The 10,326-nt window shown below is 37.5% G+C and overlaps 1 pseudogene; it reads left to right on the forward strand.

Moving 5' to 3' along the window:
• The first annotated feature begins 233 nt into the window (after positions 1 to 233).
• LOC101109240 (olfactory receptor 5W2-like) lies at positions 234 to 2,401 on the forward strand (annotated as a pseudogene).
• The last annotated feature ends 7,925 nt before the right edge of the window (positions 2,402 to 10,326 follow it).

Below are 10,326 nucleotides of genomic sequence, written 5' to 3' on the forward strand. Positions count from 1 at the left end.
TACACCAATCTTTCAAAAAGGTTTTTCTCAAATTCATTTTATTCTTGCAGAATAGAGAGCTATGCCTCTTTAATTTGTGTGTGTGCATATTTTTCTGAATATAAAAACATTTGCTGAAGAAAAAAAAAACATGTTCTGCCTTATGATTTTTTTACAGATGTATAGAAGTGCTACACATGAATGTGTCATTTTTTAAATCAATTTCTCAAGAGTTTATACAAGATCTGAAAAGAATGGAAGGAGAGAATTGCTCTTCTGTTGCTGGGAGCCAGCACGGGAGATCCCACCCATGGCAAAGGTCATGTGGAAGAGAACTGTTAAGCAAGGCTTCAGAGCTCGAGGGGCTCCCTAGACTGCTCGAGCATCTACTCCAAAACCAGAATCTGTCTGTCTTACTGTTTTGTGCCTTTCATCAGCTCTCCTGACATTAACAGGGGGCTATCCCCGACCACCTTTCTCTGGAGAAAATCAACTTAGGGCTTTAGCTAATAAATCTCCTGGACATGAGAGGAATATTTCAATTCAAATCCCCTCTGTTAGCATTCTAGCTTGCTTGGCAGGTTTATCCAGACTCTTGAAGCTACACATGTGATTATTCACAGCCTCCCAACTGTGAGAGGCACAGGAAGCCTAAAACATAGAGCCTTTTAAAGAGTTAAAATTTATTAGAGTAGTGCTGGTGTAGGATTTCATTATTGGGCCAATGCTTGTTGCTAAGTTCCCATATCTCTTATCCACTGTGCACCTGGGAGTGTATTAGTTAACATAGTTGGAATGTAAGAAAAACAAGTGTAACCTTGAAATTAACCACATCAGACTTTTGAGCTAATTGTTTCTTTATTTCTTGTAACTCACTGCACCTTTGCTCCGTGAGAAATGTAACTCTGTTTAACATTTTCTGAGGCTGACATAGATTATATATATATAACTTTTCAAGGGAAAATAAATTTTCTGGTTGAATAGCCTTTATCAAAAGAGGGTCATAAAAATTTCACAGGCTTCCAAGGCCAGAAGATAATGTACATAATATTGTTTATGGGAAAGGTATGCTAAAAAAAATCCTGGTTTTGATAAAGATGAAACAGATGTAATGTTTGGGCTGACTCTGTAAGACTTTGCATCTTTCATTTCCCTCTATGTACAAGTTAAGCAATAAAAACCCCTTTTGAAAATAAAATAATGGGCCTCACTTACCGAAGAAGCTTGGTCACCCCGTGTTTTTTCTTTTTTTCTCTCTTTCTTTCTTTCTCTCTCCCTCTCCCTCCCTCTCTTTTTCAGGCTGATTCCTTGGAACACAGGCTCTCTGCATTCACTTTCCTGCCTGAGCTTCTAAGACATTATTAGCTTTCTGTGTAAACCAAGGAATATCAGCCTCTTTCTCTCCTCTATTTTCTTATCTATAACATTCTTTCCTTATCTCTCTCTAAATCATTCACTGACGCCCTTTCTCCTTCGGATTCCCCTGGATCCTTCGGGGGCTAGACCCTGGCATTCTGTGACTGAATTCATTTTATTGGGAATTACTAATAACACTGTGAACAACGTGATCCTATTTACCATGTTCCTACTTGTTTATATCATCAATCTTCTGGCAAATCTTGGAATGATAACCCTGATTAGGATGGATCCCCACCTGCACACACCCATGTACTTTTTCCTCAGCCACCTCTCCTTCTGTGACCTCTGCTATTCCACAGCCATTAGCCCCAGTATGCTGGTGGACCTATTTCCCCCCCAAAAAGTCAATCTCTTTCTATGGCTGTGCCCTGCAATTTTTGGTCTTCTGTATCTTTGCTAATTCTGAGTGTCTCCTGCTGTCAGTGACGGCCTATGACTGGTACAAGGCCATCAGCAGCCCCTTGCTCTATGCAGTCAGCATGTCCAGTGGAGTGTGCTCCCTGATCATGGCTGGGGTTTACCTGGTGGGAATGACAGATGCCTTGATCCACACGACATTAGCATTCTGCTTATGCTACTGTGGGTCAAATTAGATTAACCACTTTTTTGTGGTGTTCATCCTCTTCTGATGATATCTTGCTCAGATACACAGGTCAATGAGTTAGTGATATTCATGATTTTTGGCTTCATTGAACTAAGTACCATTTCAGGAGTCCTTGTCTCTTATTGTTATATTATCCTATCAGTCTTGAAGATCCACTCCACTGAGGGGATATTCAAAGCTTTCTCTACCTGCATCTCCCACCTAACTGCTATGGTAATTTTCCAGGGAACTATGCTCTTTATGTATTTCAGACCAAGTTCTTCCTATTCTCTAGATGAAGACAAAATGACCTCGCTGTTTTACACCCTTGTGATTCCCATGTTAAATGCTCTGATTTACAGTCTATGAAACAAGGATGTGAAAGAGGCCCTCAAAAAATTGAAAAATAAATGGGTTTAAATATTTATGTTAGGTGTATGTGAATAAACATGCATCCACATACATATAGTGACAGATGATTTATGAAAATTATATGGTAGAATACATGACAAACATAATTTTTCAATTTCTTAAAGTAGTGTTACACTAAATCTCAATCATAAATCTACTATTGTTCTTCTCACATGTCATGTTTAATTATCCTTCCAGAATTTGTACATGGCCTTTAGTTTAAATGAAAAACATTTCTGACTTTTCCATTATGCTACTTTTTCTTTAGTTTTTATTCAAACATTCTTTCAATTATGCTGAGCCTTATTGTGCATTTACTCAGTGATCTTTGAGCATGTAGATTCTTTATATACTATAGCGCATCTTGTAGTTTAAATACTACTAAATATAAGTTAACACAAATAACATATTAACTAAATGGTGAAGTAACTCATTATAACCTCAAATTCATCATGAAATAATACATAGAGGGCTATAATCCCAAGGCAAAATATCTAAATCTAGTCCAAAATAAAATCATCTTTGAATATAGATATTCAGTCAAATCTAAATAAGACTGAATTTGAGACATGAAAGGAGTGTAGATAGAGGATTTGACAGTTATTCAGGTTGTGAAATATACAAGTGCATTTTTTAGAAGAAGTCATATTTGCTATAACATGGAAGAGCCATGAAGGCAACATACTAAGTGAAATAATCCATACAGAAGAAGATAAGTACTGTATGATCTCAAATATAGATAGAATCTAAAAGGTAAAACTCAGGAATTCCCTGGCAATCCAAAATATAGGAGTTGGTGCTTTCAATGCCCAGGCCCAGGTTTGATCCCTGGTCAGGGAACTAAGATACTTGCAAGCCTTGTGGTGCAGCCTAAGTAAATAAATACATTTCATAGAAGAAGAGAGTGGATTGGTTGTTGCGAGGGGCTGAAAGAAGGAGAAAAGCGTGGTGTTGGTCAAAGTTCACAAATTTTCTATTATTTATTGAACAAGTTTAAGGGATTTAATCTACATGATGACTCCAATTAACAATCCTGTAGTATAAATTATCAGAGAAATGCAAATCAAAACCACAATGAGGTACCATTTCATTCCAGTCAGAATGGCTGTGATCCAAAAGTCTACAAGCAATAAATGCTGGGGAGGGTGTGGAGAAAAGGAAACCTTCTTACACTGTTATTGGGAATACAAACTAGTACAGCCACTATGGAAAACAGTGTGGAGATTCCTTAAGAAACTGAAACTAGAACTGCCTTATGACCCAGCAATCCCACTGCTGGGCATACATACTGAGGAAACCAGAATGAAAGAGACACTTGTACCCCAATGTTCATCACAGCACTGTTTATAATAGCCAGGACATGGAAGCAACCTAGATGTCCATCAGCAGATGAATGGATAAGAAAGTTGTGGTACATATACCCAAGGGAGTATTACTCAGCCATTGAAAAGAATATATTTGAATCAGTTCTAATGAGGTGGATGAAACTGGAGCCTATTATACAGAGTGAAATAAGCCAGAAAGAAATATACAATACAGTATACTAATGCCACAAGACAGGAAAAGGTCAGTTTTCATTTCAAGGCCAAAGAAAGACAATGCCAAATAATGCTCAAACTACCACACGATTGCACTTAGCGCACACGCTAGTAAAATAATGCTCAAAATTCTCCAAACCAGGCTTCAGCAGTACGTGAACCATGAACTCCCTGATATTCAAGCTGCTTTTAGAAAAGGCAGAGGAACCAGAGATCAAATTGCCAATATCCGCTGGATCATGGAAAAAGCAAGAGAGTTCCAGAAAAACATCTATTTCTGCTTTATTGACTATGCCAAAGCCTTTGACTGTGTGGATCAAAATAAACTGTGGAAAATTCTGAAAGAGATGAAAATACCAGACCACCTAACCTGCCTCTTGAGAAACCTGTATGCAGGTCAGGAAGCAACAGTTAGAACTGGACATGGAACAACAGACTGGTTCCAAATAGGAAAAGGAGTATGTCAAGACTGTATATTGTCACCCTGCTTATTTAACTTATATGCAGAGTACATCATGAGAAACCCTGGACTGGAAGAAGCACAAACTGGAATCAAGATTGCCTGGAGAAGTATCAATAACCTCAGATAGGCAGATGATACCACCCTTATGGCAGAAAGTGAAGAGGAACTAAAAAGCCTCTTGATGAAAGTGAAAGAGGAGAGTGAAAAAGTTGGCCTAAAGCTCAACATTCAGAAAAAGAAGATCATGACATCCGGTCCCATCACTTCATGGGAAATAGATGGGGAAACAGTGGAAACAGGGTCAGACTTTATATTTTTGGGCTCCAAAATCACTGCAGATGGTGACTGCAGCCATGAAATGAAAAGACGCTTACACTTTGGAAGAAAAGTTGTGGCCAACTTAGATAGTATATCCAAAAGCAGAGACATTACGTTGCTGACTAAGGTCCGTCTAGTCAAGGCTATGGTTTTTCTTGCGGTCGTGTATGGATGTGAGAGTTGGACTGTGAAGAAGGCTGAGCACCGAAGAACTGATGCTTTTGAACTGTGGTGTTGGAGAAGACTCTTGAGAGTCCCTTGGACTGCAAGGAGATCCAACCAGTCCATTGTGAAGGAGATAAGCCCTGTGATTTCTTTGGAAGGAATGATGCTAAAGCTGAAAGTCAGTACTTTGTCCACCTCATGCGAAGAGTTGACTCATTGGAAAAGACTCTGATGGTGGGAGGGATTGGGGGCAGGAGGAGATGGGGACGACAGAGGATGAGATGGCTGGATGGCATCACGGCTCGTTCAATGTGAATCTGAGTGAATTCCAGGAGATGGTGATGGACAGGGAGGCCTGGCGTGCTGTGATTCATGGGGTGGCAAAGAGTTGGACACAACTGAGTGACTGAACTGAACTGAACGCATATATATGAAATTTGGAAAGATGGTAATGATAACCCTGTATGCGAGACAGCAAAAGAGACACAGATGTATAGAACAGTCTGTTGGACTCTGTGGGAGAGGGCGAGGATGGGATGATTTGGGAGAATGACATTGAAACTTGTATAATATCATATATGAAATGAATCACCAATCCAGGTTCAATGCATGATACTGGATGCTTGTGGCTGGTGCACTGAGACGACCCAGAGGGATGGTATAGGGAAGGAGGAGGGAGGGGATTTCAGGATGGGGAACACGTGTATACCTGTGGTGGATTCATGTTGATGTATTGCAAAACCAATACAATATTGTAAAGTAATTAACCTCCAATTAAAATAAATAAATTTATACTTTTAAAAAGTAATAATTTACAACTTTCATATTTGGGGATATTTAAGGTAGGTATCACAAACACAAGGGGGGGAAGTCTCTAAAGTGTACCATACACTGCACTCTGGGATGGGGAAACTCAGGACTCTAGAACTTGAATCCGAGATCTTAAGAATGTTAACTTGTTTTTCCTTAAACTTCCTATTTTTCCCTACAAATGTATTAAACACTTTCCAAAACGTATTATTAATATTTCACCACACTGCTTAAAAAGAATTAACAAGTGTCATAAGACCTTTAAAAGATGTGTCAAAGGAATCCCTCCTTCAGAAATGTTAGAAGCCGCTAGTTTAAACGTATCTGAGAGATGGCATTGTTCCGATGATCTCTTCAGACAGGTTCATGCATTTCAGTCAAAGGACAAAAATTCTTGTGTGTCTTGAAACCTTTGACAGCATTAAAAAATAAGTGAAGTGAAGTGAAATGAAGTCGCTCAGTCATGTCCAACTCTTTGGGACCTCATGGACTGTAGCCGACCAGGCTCCTCTGTCCATGGGATTTTCCAGGCAATAGTACTGGAGTAGATTGCCATTAAAAAATAAAAGAAAAACAAAACAAAACAAAACAAAACAAAAATACTATAGTATAAACTTGTGATAATCATTTCAAAAAGTATACATATATCACTTCATCATATTGTATACCTTATAACTATATGTGGTATCTATCAGTTACAAAATTTAGAAAGATGGTAACGATAACCTTGTATGCGAGACAGCAAAAGAGACACAGATGTATAGAACAGTCTTTTGGACTCTATGGGAGAGGGAGAGGGTGGGATGATTTGGGAGAATGGCAATGAAACATGCATAATATAAGAAACGAATCAAAAAAAAAAAAAAAAAGAAAGAAACGAATCACCAGTCTAGGTTTGATGCAGGATACAAGACGCTTGGGGCTGGTGCACTGGGATGACCCAGAGGGATGGTATGGGGAGGGAGGTGGGAGGAGGGTTGAAGATTGGGAACACATGTGCACCCATGGTGGATTCATGTTGATGTGTGGCAAAACCAATACAATATTGTAATGTAATTAGCCTCCAATTAAAATAAATAAATTTATATTTAAAAAACCCTGCATGGGCATTTGAATGAAAAGAGAAATAAGAGATATATGCAACACCTTTTCTTCATTCCATTAATATAGCTCATACTTAAACTGGAGGCATTGGGATTTGAATTCAGTCAGTCTGGCCCCAGAATTTGTGCTCTTAGTTTAAAAGTTATGTCATTTGATTACAACTGGGCCATAAAGATTCTGAAAGGATAAGCTTATGATCATGTGTTTTATAGTCTCATAATTGGAAAGGTTTTGGTTGAAGGAAGGACTTGTTGCTCCAGGAGGATGATTTAGACAGGAAGGGGAGGAGGGACTAGAGAAGGAAATAAGACTGGAAATGTTATTTAAACTTGATGCTGTTACTATCTTGCCTATACCTCGTGTGAAACATGTACTTAGTATTGTGTTTATCTGTATGTGACAGCTCTCTAATTCCCAAAAATCCATGTACATAAGAATATCCCAAGAGGCTTGTTTAAAATGAACATTCCTGGGTTTCTCTGCCAAATATCCGTGAGTTTAACTGATTCCCAGGTGATTCTGACAGAGGTTCTAAGAAACCTTTATGATAGAAACCAGAGATTTCTGGATTTGATTTTCAGCTATAAATATCTAGAACCCAGCGCTGTGCAAGTACAATGATAGAATTATTTGGCCTGCTTCTTGACCTTCAGGAGCTCAGGATTTGGTTGAAGAGGCAAAGACAATTCAATCAGCAAAGTACAAAACCTGAAAATTATTAATTAGTTTAGAATGTGTGAATCATAACTCTATAGTTTAAAAACTGATAGCTGACATGCTGGTTACTGGCAACCATCAGCATATATACATATATATTTTTTGCCCCCAGTAAAAATGCATTTCTCAAGGAGGCAAAAATTGTAAATGAAGGTACAAAGTTTATTTTTAGAGACATAGAACAACAAGTGGGAGAGCAGGCAGAGAAACTGTTTAGTTAAGATCGAAGCAAGGCAGAGAGGCACACCAGGAAAGAAAGTGTGTGGGTGTCCCCTACAGTGAGGAGGAGCCACCACCAATATTTCTGATCGTTTTTTGATTTTTTTTTTTTTACATCTCTGGTGTTTCATGGGTTTTCCTGGTGGTTCAGAGGTAAAGAATCCATCTACCAAGCAAAGGACACATGTTTTATCCCTGGATCAGGAAGATCCCCTGGAGAAGGAAATGGCAATCCACTCCAGTATTCTTGCCTGGAGAATCCGATGGATACAAGAGCTTGGCAGGCTACTGTCCATGGGGTTGTAAAAGAGATATGACTTAGTAACTAACCAACAACCATCAACAACAAAACCAGACAAAGATGTAAAAAAACAATCAAGATAACTAATGTACTTCATTACAGAAATACTGAATAAAATATTAGAAAATAAAATATCACAGTATATGATAGGAAAATAAATACTAACTTGGGGTGGGGGAGGGAATAAAACAATTACCTGTTTAGCAGCAAACAGGATATATAAGAAAATTCCTTCAATATGATAAAGATCATCTACAAATATATCTCTAGCTAGCATTATGTTTACTGTAAAAACAGAAAACAGAAAAAAAATCCTATATAAAGTAAAATAACTTGATTGTCTCCTAGCCCTGTGTATAACAACAACCAAAAAAATAATGTCCTCAACCACTTTTTTTCAACATCTTATTTTAGATTTTTGTTGAATAAAGAAAGAAAATTATAAGTACTGGAAAGCAGAAAGTAAAACTCTCTTTATTTGCCAGTTAGATTTTGTATATAGAAAGTTCTAAGGAATCTGCAACCAAAATATGAAAAAAATAATATGAAAAAATAATAGAATGCAGTAGTGTTGCATAAATGAGTATATATAAAAATATCAATTGTATCATTGTATTCTAATGATGAGCAAATAGAAATAACTTTTTAAAGTATAATTTGCAAGACTTATTCATGCACGCTTGTACATGTGTGTGTTAGTCTCTCTGTCGTGTCCAACTCTTTGTGACCCCATGGGCTGTAGCCCACCAGGCTCCTCTGTCCATGGAATTCTCCAGTCAATGATACTGAAGTGGATTGCCATTTCCTTCTCCAGGGCATCTTCCCGACCCAGGGATCGAATGCAAGTCTCCTGCAAGCAGGAGGATTATCAATAAACTGTTAATAGCTAAGTTGTAATCCCTCAATACCTTAATTACACCAAAGGCAAGCCATTTCTAGTATTCATGGTCAGCAGGCCATATTTTCCACAACGATAACCTATTTTTGGCATGCTGTACTCTAATAAGAAAGTGAAAATGTTAATTATGCAGTGTTAATTCATGGCTGATTCTTTGGGACCCCATGGACTGTAGTCTGCCAGGCTCCTCTGTCCATGGAATTCTCCAGGCAAGACTGCTGGAATGGCTGACCATTCCCTTCTCCAGGGAGGCTTCCCAATCTAGGGACTGAACCCAAGTCTCCTGCATTGCAGGTAGATTCTTTACTATTTGATCCACCAGAGAAGCCTACACTCTTATCAGGAAGAGGTTAATTTCTATTCAATACATGGATACTAGAAATATTTGTCACAGCCATCTAGGAAGTATGAACTTTTCAATTAAAACTCCAGGGAACTGTCTTCGGATTTGTACATTCTTGAGATGTAGGTATATATATATATATATATATATATATATATAGTATTACTGCCAAAGTATTTTAAAATTAATCACGGTAAATTCAGTAGTTAATATGAGGATTACTTAAAGTTTCTTATAGCTAATAACAATTTTATTAAATGTGAGTTGAGAAAAGTCATCTATTCAGAATGGAATGAGTTTTGTATTTAACCAAATTATTTTTCTAGAACTGTAAATTGCAAGAATGATATATCTTCCCTTTTGCTTTAATATGTTGATTTGTGGTTATTAACCCACAACTGTTAAACCACTTTTCAGTTTCTGGAATAAAACCCAGTGTGTTAATATTCTGTCTTGAATATTCATTATCTAACCTCACAAGAAAGATTGATCTATAAATTTATTGCTTATAATAGCTTTGTTTGAATTGATTGTTAAGAATTCAGTGAATATAATGCATTATTAAGTATCCTCTCAATCTATTCTCTAGAAAGATTTATGCATGATTGACAATATTTCTTAAGTGTTTGGAGAAATTCACCAACATAATAAACAGGGCATAGGATTTCTTTGTTAGGAAGTTTTTAAAAACAAATTCCATTACTTTGAGCTTCCCCAGTGACTCAGTGGTAAAGAATCCACCTGCAATACAGAACACACAGGAGATGGGGGTTCGATCCTGGATCAGGGATATCTGTTGGAGAAGGTCATAACAACCCACTCCAGTATTCTTGCCAGGAAAATCCCATGGACAGAGAAGCCTGGCAAGCTAAAGTCCATGCGGTCACAAAGAGTAAGACATGACCAAGCAAACACAGTCATCCATTACTTTAATAGATAAGACTTTACCCAAATTTTCTACTTTTATTGTATAAGATTGAATGCTATGTTTTTTCAAGGAAGGTGTTTATTTCACTAAGATTTATAATTTCTTAATAATGATTGTTTGCAATATATTC

This window comes from Ovis aries, unplaced genomic scaffold, assembly GCF_016772045.2.
Source record: "Ovis aries strain OAR_USU_Benz2616 breed Rambouillet unplaced genomic scaffold, ARS-UI_Ramb_v3.0 scaffold_90, whole genome shotgun sequence".
In the NCBI taxonomy this organism is placed as follows: domain Eukaryota; kingdom Metazoa; phylum Chordata; class Mammalia; order Artiodactyla; family Bovidae; genus Ovis; species Ovis aries.